General features: G+C 35.3%; 1 protein-coding gene across 2 annotated transcripts in view; it reads right to left on the bottom strand.

The window, feature by feature from the left end:
- The window catches only part of EAF2 (ELL associated factor 2), a 118,982-nt gene that overhangs the window by 97,578 nt on the left and 4,203 nt on the right, over nt 1-17,201 (bottom strand). The window contains exons 2-3 of one of the 2 annotated variants that reach the window (XM_072613870.1): nt 14,832-14,926; nt 8,568-8,704 (exon numbers count right to left, since the gene is read on the bottom strand). The gene's annotated coding sequence lies outside the window, so the exon portion shown is untranslated. Of the gene's footprint in view, nt 1-4,810; nt 8,458-8,567; nt 8,705-14,831; nt 14,927-17,201 lie in introns of those variants that run through there. The other variant, XM_072613872.1, reaches the window with a different exon arrangement.

The following is a 17,201-nucleotide window of genomic DNA, read 5'->3' as shown; positions in this document are numbered from 1 at the left end:
CTCTTTGCCAGAAACATGCTTCACTGGTTAGTCCTCTGAAATTATAATTGGACCCCCTGCATTGATATTGTGATCACTGTGTAAACTGTTCTCTTGGCTCTGCATGTTACTGATGAGTAAGATTTCTGAAGACACTAATCTGGCTAGCAGGAACTCATTGAAAAACTAAGATTCTTAAAAGTTATAAAAGGCAAAAGGGCAAGTAAATGGGTACAGATACAAAAGACTGGACGAGTCCTCCAACAATAATGTTGGAAAGACTCAAACCCAGAAGGAATTGTGACTTGGGAAAAACACTAAGGACAGAAAAATGGTGATTAATTCACACACGCACACGCACACACACACACACACACACACACACACGGATAGATGGATGAATGTAAAGGCCAAAAGGAGGACAGAGAAGGGATTATTGCTTGGGGTGGGGAATGATAACTGAAAGAAAGTAGAAACATAAAATTCCTATTTTGCTTATGTTTTCTTCTCAGGGAAAACAACCTTCAGAAAAAGAAGGATAAAAGATAGTTGTTAGGGAATTGAAACCTAAGTGAGGTTATGGTAAAAAGGACACCAAGAGACCAAAAAATGGTATCTCAAATGAGTGGGTCAAAATAAATCACAGACACAATTAAAATTATATTGAAGAGCTTTATAGGTGATATAACATACCAAGATACATAACAATTCACATTTACATAACAATTTAAAGTTTTGCATGCAGGTAAAGAAATCTTAGAGGCAACTTTGTCTCTTGACATGGAGTAAAAAATGAGAAAATTAACTCATCAATATCTAAAAAGAAGCCCCCAAGAGGAAATCTTAAAAACCAAAATTAAGAGATGCACAACAGAAAATTTAACAAATACACAATAAATAATACAAGATTTGGGGAAGGAAAAGATTAATGGAGGGTGCAGCTAAGATAGCAGTGTCAGAAAGCAGTGCAATGAACTCTATTCCACAAACATCTTCAAACATCTAGAAAATACACCAAATGAAACAACAGCTTTAAATGTAGGTGGGTCTTTCAATTAAAAATGGATCAAGGAATACTTCTATACTCTCCATCAAGGTAGGATGAAGGGTTTAGTATAAGAATGGAAGAAATGCTTAAAAGGGAAAAGGAAAAGGGAAAGGGAAAAGAATGTCCTGAAGAAGGAAAGTAAGAAGGATGATTAAACTTTTGAAGCTGTGAAATATATATAAGGATTTTTCCCACAGAGGGAAAAACAGGTGGAACAGATCTGCTAACTTTTGAAAAGGCAGTTTCTGCTCCCAGAAATGATGAGAATCCATAACAAATTCCACATGTCAGTGAGTCAGTCATTAAGTGGTTATCAGATGCCTACTTTGTGTCAAGCACTGTCCCAAGCACTAATACAGAGGTCACCTGATAATAATCAGAAGTCCCCTGTATCTGTCAGTAACATGACAAGGCACCTATCAAGTCTAACAACTGCTACCACTTCTGGTGATTCATGTAAGGAAAAAGGATCACCCAGAATGAATCTAGAATACATTGGCAGGGTTCATGAAGTCCTAAACAAGAAAGTAAGGACATTACTGCCATAGATGGTGGTTACATCATTACTGCTGAATCAAAGTAAAGGCATCAGAAAAAAAAACAAAACAGTTTAGGGAAGTAAACAACACTTGAGAAGATGATGTCTGAGAATGCAATTTGGATTTATGTTCCATGGCTTAAGATATTGGAATAATGGGTTCTTTACCAGAAATGGAGCACATTAAACAAGAGCAGGTAAAAACATTTTCATGGAAACAACAACAAACCCTGAATGCTCTGCAATCACAACCATCAAATTTGGCCCTAGAAATAAGAAAATGTACCTCCCTCCTTGCATTTTGAGGGAAAGGGGTTTGGAGAATACAAGCGTGGAATACTGTAGATTGACTGTGAGAATCAGCCTCAGCTGATGGGTTGGTTAGTTTTGCTGAAATGTCTTTTTTTTTCTTCCTATCCAGATCCTTCTCTATCTTTCTTAAGGAGTTCATTATCTGGGCTCATAGTCTTTCTCTCCACCACAATCCCAGCCCTTTCTAAAGGTCTTTAATTTATGAGTTACTGCCTCTTTAAATATCCTTGCATCCCAAATTAAACAACACCAACTCCCAAAATAAACAGATCAAACAACTTCACTCCACTTCAAACATGGTCACACTCTTAACCTCGCCATAACCTACAAGTGTTCTACCCAAGGATTCTGAAATTTCTCTAACTATAATCCCCCACCATTTTTATCTCTTCCTATGTGCCCTCACACCTCCTAAACCCATTTTTTCGTTTTCACCATGATCATGTTCCTCTGTCTCTGAGTGTACTCTGAGACCAACACTTCTACTGGCTTCATTTTTCTCCCTTCCTAATCTTTTTGGTTTTTTTAATAATTAATTTGTTTTCAATTTTCAACAATCACTTCCATAAATTTTAAATTTTTCTCCTCCTCCCTTCCCACAATGGGAATCTTATATGTGTTGTACACATACATTCTTATTCAACACATTTTCACACTAGTCATGTTGCATAGAAGAATTAAAACAAATGTCTCCCTAATCTTTACCAACTAACCAGTTCAACACTACTCTATCCTCTCCAATCTCTTTCCCCCCTTATTCTATCCTCACATTATACTTACCAAACTCCAGTTCTCTGTTACTCCAACCCTTCTACTACCACGGATCCTACTCATATGCTGCTGAACAATGTTAAAGAAAAAAGCAGTGAAAGTCACCAGATTTTAAGAAGACAAAGGAGAAGGAAACTTCAAGAAAGAGTAGGTAGTTAACAATCTTAAATGCTACAGAGAGCTCAAAGAGGATGAAGATTGAGAAAAAAGCTGTTGAATTGATTTGGTGATGTGCGAATCATAAACTTTCAGAGTCATTTAACTGGAGTGGGAAAAGAAGTCATGTTGAGGCTGTAGGGAAATCATCAGACTTGGAATCAGAGAAATTGAGTTTAAAATTCTGGCTGTTACTTACTAGGGATATAACCTTTGGTAAGTCAATTCAATTCTCTGGGCCACAGGTTTTCAGCTGCAAAATGATAAGGTTAGAGTAGATGACCTCTAAGATACCTTCTAAATCTAAATCTATGATTTTAGGATCAAAAGCAGTACTATATAGTGGTTAGAACACTGGACTTGGAATCAGAGGATATAAGTAGAAATCCTGCCTTATACACCAAGTCAGTTAATCTCCTTAGGTCTCAGTTGCCTCTATGTAAAATGAGAAGACTTGACTTGAATATTGCAAAAGTCCCTTTCAAATCTAAATCTAGATTCTGTGGGTCCTTACAATTTGGCTTCAACCTCATCAATCAACTGAAATTGATCTCCAAAGTTATCAGACATTTCTTCATTGCCAAATCTATTGGACTCTCCTCAATCCTCATCTTTTTTGGTCACTTGCAACATATGACACTGCTAACCATATTCTCCACCTAGATTCATTCCCTCTCACTCAGTTTCTCTCTGTCTGTCTCTCTCTCTCCTTTTTAGTATCCTTTGCTCAATCATTAACAATACCACACTCTCTGGATGTTCTTAGAAAGTTCTCTCATGACCCTCTCTTCTATTTCTAGCTTCTTTCAGCAACCTCAACAGTTCCTATAGGCTCAATTATTATCTCTCTGATAATCCAGCTCTTAGCCCTTATCCTGAGCTCTCCCTATATCACCAACTGTTTATTGGATATTTTGAACTGGATGATACTAACTCAAGCTTAACATGACCAAAACAGAATGCATTATGGCTCCCCTAAAATCCACCCCATTCCAACTAAATGTGGTTACTGCTCAAGACTTGGTTCTTAATTCTTTTCACTTTACACTCACTCCCTGTAAACTCAGGTCTTTCTTCCAAATTTCCCTATTTCTTGATACTTCCAGGCACCTAGGATTGCTATCTCAAAGTCATTCTTTATTTCTCATTCTCCATTATGAAATTAGTTGCCAAATTCTTGTCAATATTCCTTTCACACTGTCTTTCATATCTCTCTCCATTAAATGGCTCTCATTCTAGTTCAGGCTCTAATCACCTCCTAAAGCACAGATCTGACCATGTAAGTATCTCCCCTGCTCAAGAAGTTCTAGTGACTCCCTGTTGCCTCTATATGATAAAAACATCTCCAAAGCCTTCGCTTTCTAGCTCCAGTCAACATTTCCAGACTTATATTGTCATTTCTCTTTACATTTTATGTTCTAAACAAACTGGCTTATTTTCTGTTCTTCACATGTGACATTTCATCTCTCATCTCTGTCCCTTTAGGTGAAATATACTCCATCCTCACTTCTGTCACTTAGAATGCCTAGCCTCCTTCAACCCCCAGCTCAAATGCTACTTTTTATATGAGGACTTTTCTGATCCCCTGCCACTCCTCCTTTATCTGTACCCTTCAGCAGCTAATCCTTTCTCCTGTCTCTAAGTTGCCATAAATACATTATGTATCTACTTCTACATGTACATGTTATCTCTCTGTACAGTTGGCAAACTTAGTGAGGGACCATTTTGTTTTTATTTGTCTTTGCATACCTGGAAATAAATAATATTTTATAAATGATTTTAAATTGATTTATAGATTGTTAATGGAAAATATGGTCATGAGTTAAAGGTGAGTTGACAATCTGATACATTTCAGTTGAGTAAAGAGACATTTTCCCTGAGGGTAGGAGGTGAGAAGAGCTGAATGAAATCCAAAAATGAAGTTCTAGGTAGATATTCAGGAGAACTGTAAAGGTGTAACAGAATTTTCTGGGACTCTACTGGTCTCAAGGAATATAGCAACCCACCTGGTTGATCACACAGGTCTAACTGTTAAACCATTGAGATTAACAGAAGGAACCACAAAATTCAGGTGGTAAATGTTCAGTTGGACCCCAGCCTTCTAGGGAGGGTCTGGAAAGAATCAAAGAAACAGTAAAGAGAGAGGCATAAAGGTTCACCACAGAAATATAATCAGACATATAATAGTGAAAAGAACTGGAAGAAAAGTGTGAGATGTTTCTTCTTCTCCACTCTGCCTGCTACTCAACTACATCAGTAAAAGGTTAAGACACATCAAAAATCAACTACTACAGAAATTCAGTCAAATTTTTACTTAATCCAAAGAGCACTGAGGACACCTTGCTTGTTTTACCTTTCTAAAGTGAAATAATTAGACCACTGAAGTCCCCCCACCATTACTAATGCTTTTTACTCTCATGAGGGGACATCACAAACCTGAAATGTAACCATTTTTGCTTTACAAATGGTTTGCGACTTAAGGTCAGTAAGAAATCACTTCTAGGCCAGACATCAGAATTGTGTAGAACAGATCATAAAGCATGTCAAGACAGGGTTCGTTTTTTGAGGTGTCTATGCTTGGCTCTAGGCTCATGTATTTAAGGGTTCTACCTTGCTCTCTGTTTTGTGAGTTTTCGTTATACTTCAGTGTTTTGGTGGACCCACAGTCAGACTGTAGCTGTTTTAATGGCTGTGTCTTCTCATCTTTATCCTTTCTTATAATTTAGTGTGTTGAATTTGACTGTTGTTCTAAGTAGCTGATGATCTGACTAGCCATAGATAACTAATTTGATATGAATTTTCCTAATCAATTTACCCATCTTTTCCTGTCAATGTATATAGTTAATTTCATTTTTGGTGATGTTACTCAATCCTCACTATCACTATCTAATATCTACTTACTCTCCTCTTAAAGAAAAGTGTTTATGACATACATGTTGTTTGTGTTTCACTGTCGAAGAGGACCATGACATCAGGGAGGGGATACATGTATAATTGTGAGTAATCTACAAGCTCTTACGTTTTTAATACCAAATCATTTATTTTTTTTAACTTTTTTTTTTTTTTTGCCATCCTACTCTTTGTTCACCTTCACTTTAAAGTCAACAAGTGTTGAGGATTAATTTGAGTATTAATTTGATTTGGAGAATGTGAAGTTTGTCATAGAATTTTTCCTATTCTGTGACACCTGTTGGTACATAAACTGCAATTATTTTCATGGCAATCTTTATTGTGATCACGATAAGCATTGCAACATCCTTATGTGTTTTGGTTTAATTTGTTTGGTTTAATTATGTGTTTGGTTTAATTTATAGCAAGGATGTTTAATTTATAGTAAGTATTCATATGGTTCCTACTCTCCAGTAATGTTTTAACTTGTTTTTTTGTTATTCAGTCATTTCAATCATGTCTGACCCTTCATGAACCCTTTTGAGTTTTTCTTGGCAAAGATACTGGAGTGCTTTGCTATTTCCTTCTCCAGCTCATTTTACAGAAGAGGAAACAGAAAACAGGGCTAAGTGACTTGCCTAGGGTCACACAGTTAGTAAGTATCTGAGTCCAGATTTAAACTCAGGTTTTTCTGACTCCAGGCCTGGCATTCTATCCACTGTGTCACCTAGATGCCCCAATATTTCAACTTACTGTTTAGAAATAATATTAGTTAATAAACTGATTACATATTCACAAGGAGCCCATCACTTGTGTGGGGAGTCATTTCTGAGTTAGTTATTTGTGTAGACAGCTATCTACAGACACTCACTAGTTAAAGTAAAGATTGACAGGAACGCCAAACCTGAAGCAAAGATAAATATGAGAAGGTAAGTTGAAGTTGGGCATGGGGGAAAAAAGGAAACAGGATGACAAATTATGTATGGCTTACAGTCTTCACCATGGGAAGATCACTGATTCACTAGAGTACTGTAAAAATATTCTTGAATTATGGAACAGAGGTAACTCTGGGCCATGATGGGCAAACTTTGGCAGATCCCACCAAGGTGAAAAGATTTCAAGTTTAGGTCATAGTCTAAGGAAGACTTATTTACTGTCTAAGCAGAAACCTAGAGAAATATGGAAGAACTCATCACCATTTTGATCACATGGTGAGAATTTAATTGACAACAACAATTCTTGAAGCTCATCTTCTAAGTTATAGTTGGGTTGAAATTTCCATCAATAGAGGGGGTGGTCAATTCAATAAAATTACCAGCTTCTAAAGCACTAATTAATTATTATATGTATTGATCTTATATACTAGATCCATTCTTCACATTAAAGCTCTGCTCTGGTGCTTTTACCATGACCTATAATAAATCTTGGATCCTTGATGGCTATGACAGTAGAGAATGTGCTAGCAAATTAAAAATCATTTGAATAAAGATTGTGTGCTTTTCATTCAATGTCCAGATTATAAATTTAGAAAGTCAAATCACCAGAGGGATGGATCATAGGTGTTGAATTTTCTGGCCTTGTAACTATCAACCCAGTTGAGTACTTGGTGATACAATAAATGCAAATTTTGCCCACTTAGCACACTATATTTCCTTCTGGTCCTAAATACATGATCATGCTTCCTTTTCACATCACATAACATCTAGCCATCCTTCCAGTCCTACCCCACTACCTTATTTCTCCCTACCTGAACCTTTATAACCTAGGGCATCAGTACCTAGGGAAATTCATCCATTCATTTTTGGAGCTCCCACCCTAGAGTCCAACCAAATTGATTGGTGATTAAGTGAGTGCACAATACCTCATTTAGCTGGTCTTACTCTCTCTCGAAGATAAGGAATAGTACTACTGCTAAGCCTATTCACCAGGCCATGCTTTACCTTTACATCCAGCCATATAACCATCCAACCAGGCCCTTTTACCATCTACCTACCTCCCATCCCAGTCTTCTACCTGGAGTAATAAATTGATAATAATTTGGTGATAGCACCATTACTATTACTTCTAGAAAGGGTAAGTTAGTTAACTCGATGCATCGCCTTGCCATCTCTGTGACTCATCAGACAAAAACCCCCTTTCCTGGCCATCACTCCCTTATATGCACTCTCTTTCCCTATTAGAATGCATGTTTGACTACAAAATCTATCTTTTTTTTTACACTTGTATCTCCAACCCTTAGCACAATGCTTGGCACACAATAAGTAATTAATAAATACTTTTCTCATTCTTTCATTCATCTATTATAGTATCAAAAAAATGTGATCTGTATCAATACAGGAAACTCACACCAATGAAATCTTTTATCTTTAAATAATAAAGTGTACTAGATAAATGTACATTGGAGAACAATGTATTTAAGTTATCTGATGGTAATCATATTTTGTAAACTAAAAGAAATACATATGATTTTACAAAGGAGACTGGGGTTGTTCCATAAAATCTGAGACAAATAGTCTTTGTAGTTATTGGCTATTCTGCAAAGACATACTAATTGCCATAGTCAAAAGATTCTGAGTTCAAAATGTTTTTGGAATATGTGAGTAAAAGTCCTTCAGGGAAGGAAAACTATTAATAAGATACATGAAAAATACACAAACATTCAGAAATAAACAAAAAACAAAGCCATTTAGTATGATAGGGAGATACACAAAATAAAAACCAAAAAAAAACACTTTAGGTTCCAAAATTTGGAAGTAAAACAAGAAACTTATTTATAGAACAGATACATTAAAATATAAAAATCCTATGATATTTTGCTTACTTTCCTTAATAATTTTTAATAAAGGACATCTATTTCTTTATTAAACCACTTACCTTGTTTTCTTTACAGTGATGTTGCTGCTCAGTTTTTCTAATCGACATTCTCCAGTATCATGGTTAATAATCAAAATACATTCTTTTAGGTAAGGTTTCTTTGAGCCTTTGAAAACAGATACTGGTGGTGTTGAACCCTATTTGAAAAGTTTTAACTAGTTAATTAACATTAACTTAGAATTTATCATCTAGTTTTAGCATTAGAAATAATCTTTTATATAACCCTCTTTTAATTATTTCCTATTTATCCTGTATGTAGCTTGTATTATATATATTGTCTCCCCATTAAATTGTAAGCTCCTTGAGGATAGGAACTATCGTTTGCTTCTTTTTGTATCCTCAGCACTTAGAACATTGCTTGGCATATGGTAAGTGTCTAATGTTTATTGATTGATTGATTGATCATATCTAGTTCAATCCCTGAATTTTAGAGATGAAAAAACTCTAAAGGCCCAGAATTATCACCAAATTTAACTCTTTCATATATATGAACTTTTTATTTTTCCCATTTTCCTAAAATCTAGAGCCCCAGTGGTGAAAATCCATATGTCCATATAATTAAAATTGCAGGCAACCCAAAAGATAATGGAGAGATTACTGGAGATATTAATGGACTATAACATATTACCAACAACGACACTAAGAAGCTAGGTAAAAATATAAACAAGGAAAAAAGAGTTATATGTTGATAGCCCCAATGTTCATTGGTACTCACAGAATATTCAGAAACCTAAAAGGAAGATTTTCAGTGTTTTGAGTAAATCTACGATGAATGGTTTATGAGAGGACATGGTTAAGAATCTTACAGGATAAGAAGGCACGGATGGGTTATGACCAGCACTGATTGAGAGAATACTCATATGAATGAAATCACTGATGCCCCATCCTACCAAATCATAAAAAATAATGTTTCACTTGGGTAGATGAATGGAAATGGATGGCAAAATACACTTGCTATAATAATGATAATTATTGGCCACTATAATAGCAGTATTAAAATGCAAGTTGATGGACAGAAATCAGAGGTCCTTGAAACATAAAACTCAAGTAGGAAAAAGAGATGTACAAATTATGCTATTGTGGTGGGTTGGAGAGAAGATATATTAGTACAATGGCAAAGGATATAATAAAGTTCCTTTGAATTCTTAAGTAGAATGGAATGATTTAAGATGACAGTGCAAAAGATGCTGGATCCCATTCATAAATACATGGTGAAGAACCATTTACATAACTTTATTCCCCTCTTCACATTCCATAGGTTTCTTAAGATGAATTTGCTTTCTTCCCTAAATTTAGCACCATCCTACATCTTCAACACTGGCTTCTACCCACTTATTTTTTAAAGCAGTTGAATAAAAAATGGAAAAATTGCCCAAAGAACTCCTGAACATATGGAAGTCAGGCCATGCTTCCATAATGACTCTTCTCTAAATACAATATGGATTGTAGCTCTAGGACACTATTCTACAGCTTGTGGTAGGCAAGAGTTAAAATTTTTAAAAATGCACTGAATTCTCTGACAAGTTATATCAAAGGGCAGTTGTAGCAAACTGCCTTGACAAAGTGTGTTTCCTTGTTGTTCAGTTGTTTCAACCGTGTCTGACTTTTTGTGAACTCATGTTTAGGGGGCTTTTCTTGGCAAAGGTACTGGAGTGATTTGAGATTTCCTTCTCTAGCCCACTTTAGACATGAGAGAACAGAGGCATACAGGGTTAAGTGACTTGCCCAGGGTCACAAAGTTAGTAAATATCTGAGGGCAGATTTGAACTCAGATCATCCTTACTCCAGACACTATCTACTGTACCACACCTGACTGCCCTAGGTGGCCTAAATCTGCCTCCTGATAGTTAAGAGTCAGCTGGTTTTTGTAGTGAGTGGTGGGGGGAGATAAAGGAGGCAGGATTTTCAAGGGCCCTTCATTACAGGAACTTTACAGGGTATGGTATCTGATATGCAAGTGGTGCTTCATACCTTCCAACACTGTTATGCTCATTATCCAACTTGATCCTCTTACCCTGGTGAGTCAGACAGGGCAGCTAATTACCAATTATAAAGTCAAGAGGTTACAACATGGGCTTATCCAAGGTTATACAACTTGAATTAGAACTGTAACACCCAAGTTTCCTAATGTTTAATCCAGGGTATTTTCAATTATATCAATCAAATGGAAAGGTTAACAATGATCTATTCATGTTCTGTCACCTACTATAGTCATTGTGATAAACAGTGTATATTCTGACTGAGATCAGTAATCTGTGGCTGGACAACACAGTGATACTCACTGGCCCACAAAGGGATCAAACCTGTTACATTGTTCTCACTAGCACAAATTTATAACACAACAAGCTACTGATGAAGTTGTAAATGTGGTAAAAGGAACTATAGGAACATATCTGGAAGCAGTAAATAGCATATAATACTATACAATGTAAGGTAATAATGTTTAGGATGATTAAATTAGAAACTTCTGGGTACTATCAACTTACCAGCTAGTGGGAAGATGCTTATTTTTTCAGAAAGAATATAAATTCCTCATTGTTTCCATGATGACTGAGGACTTTGGAGTTTATTCGAAGGGGTACTTTCATGATGGGGGGGTGGGGAATGCATAGCCTATTCAAGAATATACCTTGTGCTCTTTATTTCTCATGATTGTCTTAGGAGTATAAAAACCAAGGTGGATGATTAATAATTTACTAAGATGGCCTAGATTACATATTCAAGAAGTAGAAATGTAAGTCTCTGACATCTTGCCTAAACCTCTCACAAGATCTGACTCCATCCTGAATTGGCACCTAAATGTCTACCTCAGACTACAGTCTTGAAGTTTATATTAGAGGTTCCTACAGAGAAGTTTAAACAATATTAGTTTAGCCAGTATTACAGTGGAAATGAAATAACAGGTGAAAGAAAGATGTATTAAGGAGAAAGGTTTTCTAGAATTCTGCTCTTCCATTCTTTTGATTATATCAACATATATATCATATAATATTATTCAAATGATGATTATTCAGGATTTCCTAAAAGAGCTTACTAAACTATTAGATTCTTGAGGGAAAGGACCATGTCCTAATCTTCCTGAGCACTTAGTATACTGCTTAATAAATTTATGCACTAGCATATTCCTAGAATTATTTTTTATTTCCATTAAAAATGGAATTTGAAGTGTCTTCATATACATGCACTCCCCAGTCACATTAAATTCCCTATAGGAATATAACCTAACTTAAAAAATCAAATACATTCAACAGTTTTAATGCATAGATTTTTTAAAACCTTTTTTCTACTATCTCCCATAGCTGACACCTTGAAGATGTAAATGAAAAAGAGAAAAAGGAAAAGAGATGAAGAGACAAAGGAGAGAAATGGAGAGAACTTCAGAAAGTCTAGGAAAATAAAATATTGCATACATTTAAAGTATGGTCATTTCTAATTAAGAGTTAATTTTAACTGCTCATTTTAATTTGGAGTCAACATGGCACAGTGAGAAAAGTGCTCTTTTTGGAGGCAGGCAAGACCCATGGGATTCCAGGCAAGTTACAACCTGTCTGAGACTCAATTGTAAACTGGGGATAAGAGTATGCTTATAGCACCTCTACCATAGGGCTGTTGTGAGAACCAAATGAGAATGAACGTAAGCACTTTGCAAACCTTAAAGTACCAGATAAAGTCACAAAACACAACAAAAATCATTAATGTCAGCTACTTAAGTAGTTCAGCTTCTTCTAGATACCTAATCATATATTTTATTGAAATATTAAATTATTTTAGATGAATGAAACAGCATTGCTTATTATCATTAATCAACATGCCAGTAATCATACTGGAAAACTCAAAGTCAGAAGTAAAGAGAAAACCATCAGTGAGGTTTTTAATCATTCCTCAGAAGTACAAATGATCTAGTTTTTCACAACATGCTATGAAGTCTGTCTGTGCAAGTATGCTGACTTAGCTTTTCCCTCTAAGATGGAAATTCTCCCAGAAGGACAGTACCACTCCCCAGGGTAGTACTGGAAGTGAGAAGGATTGTATCATTCTGTGGTACAAGTGGGATTTACCTGAGCCATGGGCTATTTGATTGCCTAGCAACCCTGAATACTTTCCACTTGCAGGAGGCTTCAATCCCAGGATGGCATGTTAGGACTGGAGGACTATATAGATTCCTGAGAATGTAGGATTTAGTGGAAAAGGAGGGAGCTGTTTAACTTGGCTTTTATAGTTCCAGGCACAAATTTGTTGTTGCTACTCTTGCTATTGAGTTAAATACAGCATCTTCTAGATTCAATGTTTTATTAGCCTGAGTGCTTGCCTGAGAACCGAAGGTCTTTTGCACCTTTCTCTTTTGTCACAGAGATGTGGACAGACTAAATTCTGATGTTCTCAGGGTAAACGGCAGTTGAATGTAAAAGCTTCATGATTAATGGGAATGCCTCTGAGACTAAACTCAGTCAATACACAAAAATGCTCAGTTCTGGGCCATGGATAAACTGCTACATCTGGGACTTCTCAACAGACTAATTCATTAATTTTTTAAGTTTATTCTGAATAAGGAAGGAAAAAGTCTTTTCAGTATATGGAGAGGAGAGACAAAAGGCTTTCACTGAACATTCTGAACAATAGGAAATGAAATAAATACCAACTCCACTCTAGTTCTAGTGCTAGTAGCTCTTATATTCTTCCCTCAAGCAGTATCTTGAGCCTACTGGGCCAGCAAGTGCTCAGTTTCATATGAAAAGAGCATAAAACATTCTCAGGGTACATGGGAGGAAAAAGGAATAAAACCTTGGAAACAACCTGTGTCAGTGTTTGGCTTCTCTTGGGTCTCTATGATTTCGCATCAGAGAAATTAACTCTTAAAAAAAGTGAGAATGCTTTACACTGAGTAGACAATTTACAAATATTTACTGAATGGAATTTACAGGAAATATTCTCAGTAGAGGAATCCTTGTTCTTTTACTGGGGACAGTAAGAGGCAATCATTTGATAAAACAATAATTCAATCTATGTCAAATCTCTCTTTTTCACATACACACACACACACACACACACACACGCCGTGCACATGCGCGCACACATACACACAGACTTTGAAAGAATCACTGTCAAGAATACAATTTGAGACTAGTCTAGCATGGCCATGGTTGTTACCAACTGAAGACTTTTCAGTGACTGAAGAATTGAGTTGGTAGGCTCTGGACAATCTTTAACTAATAAACTAAGATCATTTACTAGATGACCATGATCTTTCCTTCCTTGCACCTCACATAGCACTTTGTTTACATATTTATGTATTAGAGTTATCTGTGTCTCTGCCATGTCATTCTATTAGATTATCTGCTAAGTGAGGGTAGAATTGGGCAATCACAGTGGGCATTTCATAAATATTTCCTCAATTAAACTGAATTGTCATACTAAAATACAAATTTCAGCATTATATTTTCAGTTTCTCCTTAGGACAACTCAGAAGGAAACACAAAGTATTTTAGACAAATATGAAGCAATAACAAAGTTTTGTTTTTCTTTTCTTCCCCATTGAGAAGAAGTTGAAGTGGAGAGGGATCTAACAATAAGGTGTCTCTTTCCTGCCCCCCCCAAAAAAAAGAAAGAAAAAGAAAAAAAGGAAAAAGTGTCATTTAACAGTTTTTAATGCAAAGAAGAGAAGGCCAAAAGAAATCACAGACAAGCAAGACAGTTTTGAAACTTAACATATTAAATTTATTATATACTTAAAAAGAAAAGTGTGATGTATGTAATATATAATTTCAAATACAATCCTTTTTTCAATCCTTTACACACAATCTACTGTATATAAAGATGCACACATTTTAATTGCTGTTAAATTCAGAATTTTTAAAAAGAAAAAAAAAACCCTAAAATATAAGCAAAATACAGCCAATTCTTAGCTTTGTGGAATGGAGCATTCTATAAAAAAAAATCTTTAGATATTTTTCAGAAAAAGGTAAACATGTTTCCAGAATGATCTAGATACAGTTCCACTAGGCAACAATTAAATGGATTAAACTTTTAAGGATTCTTTCTAGACACCAGGTTATGTAATATTTTCAGACTAATAGTATGTGCTGCTAAAACTCTTAGAAGTATTAAACAGTTCATATTATTAATTAGAAAGAGAACTAAAGTTTTGTGTGTGTTTGAAATTTTTCAACCTCTCAGACTCAAAATTTTAACTTTCTTTAAACTCTAATTCAGACTATACTTCCCCACTTAAACATTCTTTTCTTTTAAATGGATGACAATACTTACCTCTATATTTGGCAGTGTTATTGTCACCTGTTCACCTTTGCCAACTTCAAGATCTCCTTCACAAGAGGTGTCAATAGATGCAGGTTTAAAGTCATCTAAAATTAAACAACAACACTGATTTTGACAACTATAAAAAACTACTTATGAAATCAAAAGTTGAATATGTTTCAGAAGTACTGAATGGCTTTTTAACAATCTGAGGAATCCAAAAAAACTTCAATCCAGCTTGTTTCTCTATTTGTAGTTAAGAAAAGAATATATATGTGAGACATTTTTAATATTTTAAATCATTTTATCTATTTAAAGGTCAAATTAATGGTTTTGCAGATTCTAAAAATCGCAGGAAATAATTTGATGTTTCCATTGCTTAGAAAATTTGATATATGTAATATTTTGTACACATCTGTAGCAAAGTCCCTATTTACAAATTGACAGATTAATCCTTTTTAAACATATAATATTCTTTTTTCTATACTTGTGTATGTCCATATTTCATTCTCTGACAAAATGCATTTTCTCAACTGGATTGTAAACTCTTATAAGGCAGAAACTGTATTCTTGAATCACTTCTATCTTTTCAAAGCACTCTACAAATATCAGGTATTGCAACCAATACTGGAACTATATAAAATGGTAAGATTGCTTTATGGGAATCTAACGTAGTATAATAATGATTCATTTTAATACATATGGCCAAACAGTTTTGTAAGTGCCTCTGAGAAATACACAATAGTATATTCAGTGTTCTGGCACAATTAAAATGTGTTTCAAGAATGATCTTTAATTCCTGAGGATATTCAACAAAGATTTATTTATTATGGGACTACTATGTGTCAAGGTGTTAAGTGCTTGGGATACAAACACAAAGAACGAAAAAAATCTCTACTCTTTAGAAACACGTTCTAACACAGGTATATGATATACATCATATATATATATATATATATATAATAGGTCTATAGAGAATATAAAGAGAAGAAAAAATACAAAATATTTAAATACAAGCATAGATTTAGTACACATCTGAATTCATTTACACAGTGAACTCCTGGAAAGGAAGCTCAACTAAAACAGATCTGAACTTGCCTTGCAACTTAGTCTTTGAAGCTTAGGCCCTCGAGAGGTCATGTGACCTGCCCAGACTCACAGAGATGAGACATGAACCCAGGTCTTCCTTCAAACCTGGCTCTCTGTCTATTGTGCAAAATTACCTTTTTCTGTAACAATCATCAAATATTTGCTGAATAAGTAGCATATATTCAATACTGCCCATTTATAGCATGGAAGAGGTAGAAGAAGAGAGACTGTGCTCTGAAATGAAAACTGAAGTGTCTGGGATTTCATAAGAACAAGTTATAAGTGATGACGAGAAGTTGAAAACATGACTGAACATGTCAAAACATAACGTGGAAGTGGAGGTCACTGAAAGGAAAAGAGAATTTTTCTGGATGACAAGGACTGGAAGAATAAGAGGTAGGAGTTTCTTAGGCAAAGACTGAAGCACACACCCTTGAGAATACTATGAATTAACAGTTATCTTTCAATTGTCAGAGCACAGGGACTGTTGGGCTCATGGCTAAGGCACAGTTCCTCAGTGAGTCCAGGAGTTAAAAGAAGTGATAACTAATACTTACTTTATGACTATGGGCAAATCACTTGAGAGCTTTAGTTTCCTTATATGTAGTATGGAGGAGACACATTACTTACCTCATCAATATGAGGTGGAAACCTCAAAGCACCAAATAAATATAAAAGATGTATTCTATCAATCTTGCTTTTCATTTCTACTATAAATACGTAAAGTTTTTCACATCACACTAACGATCCTACCCAGGTTGTTTCTCCTCCAAATGTATAATAGAACAATCTGCAATTTCACCCTATTATCTGGTCCTTAAGCATCAAAACCTTTTCATATTTTCAAAAAAAAATTTTAACTCTTAGTATGGAAGGGAAAGAGCAGGTATGGAAAGATGATCAAAATCCACTGCCTTGACTCTTACCCAAGTGCTGCTGAATGAAGCTAGAGAAAAGTATAAAACCATGGGTCCCCTACAAATTTAGGTTACTTAATCTAAATGATGCCTCACTGCTGCTAGACATCTTTCATACTTTTCTAATTAACTCATTATCCCCCTCATCATAGCAGTTCTTCCAAATCGTTTCATCCTTTCTCAAACATCCCATAACTACTCCTGCCTCTACTTACTTAGCTAAGAGTCTGGTCTCAAGTTTTCCTGAAAAAAAGTGGCTATTCACTACGAATTCCCTCATTTTCCCTCATCTCACATCTCATCTTGACCTGTACAAGTGATGTCTTTCCATCTTTTCTTCTCCAGCAGACCTTCCCCTTTATCATCTGTACTCTCT

Source organism: Notamacropus eugenii, chromosome 5 (assembly GCF_028372415.1).
Source record: "Notamacropus eugenii isolate mMacEug1 chromosome 5, mMacEug1.pri_v2, whole genome shotgun sequence".
Classification (NCBI taxonomy): Eukaryota; Metazoa; Chordata; class Mammalia; order Diprotodontia; family Macropodidae; genus Notamacropus; species Notamacropus eugenii.
The sequence above is the reverse complement of the archived record's forward strand: the minus strand, read 5'-3'. Positions and strand labels throughout refer to the sequence as shown.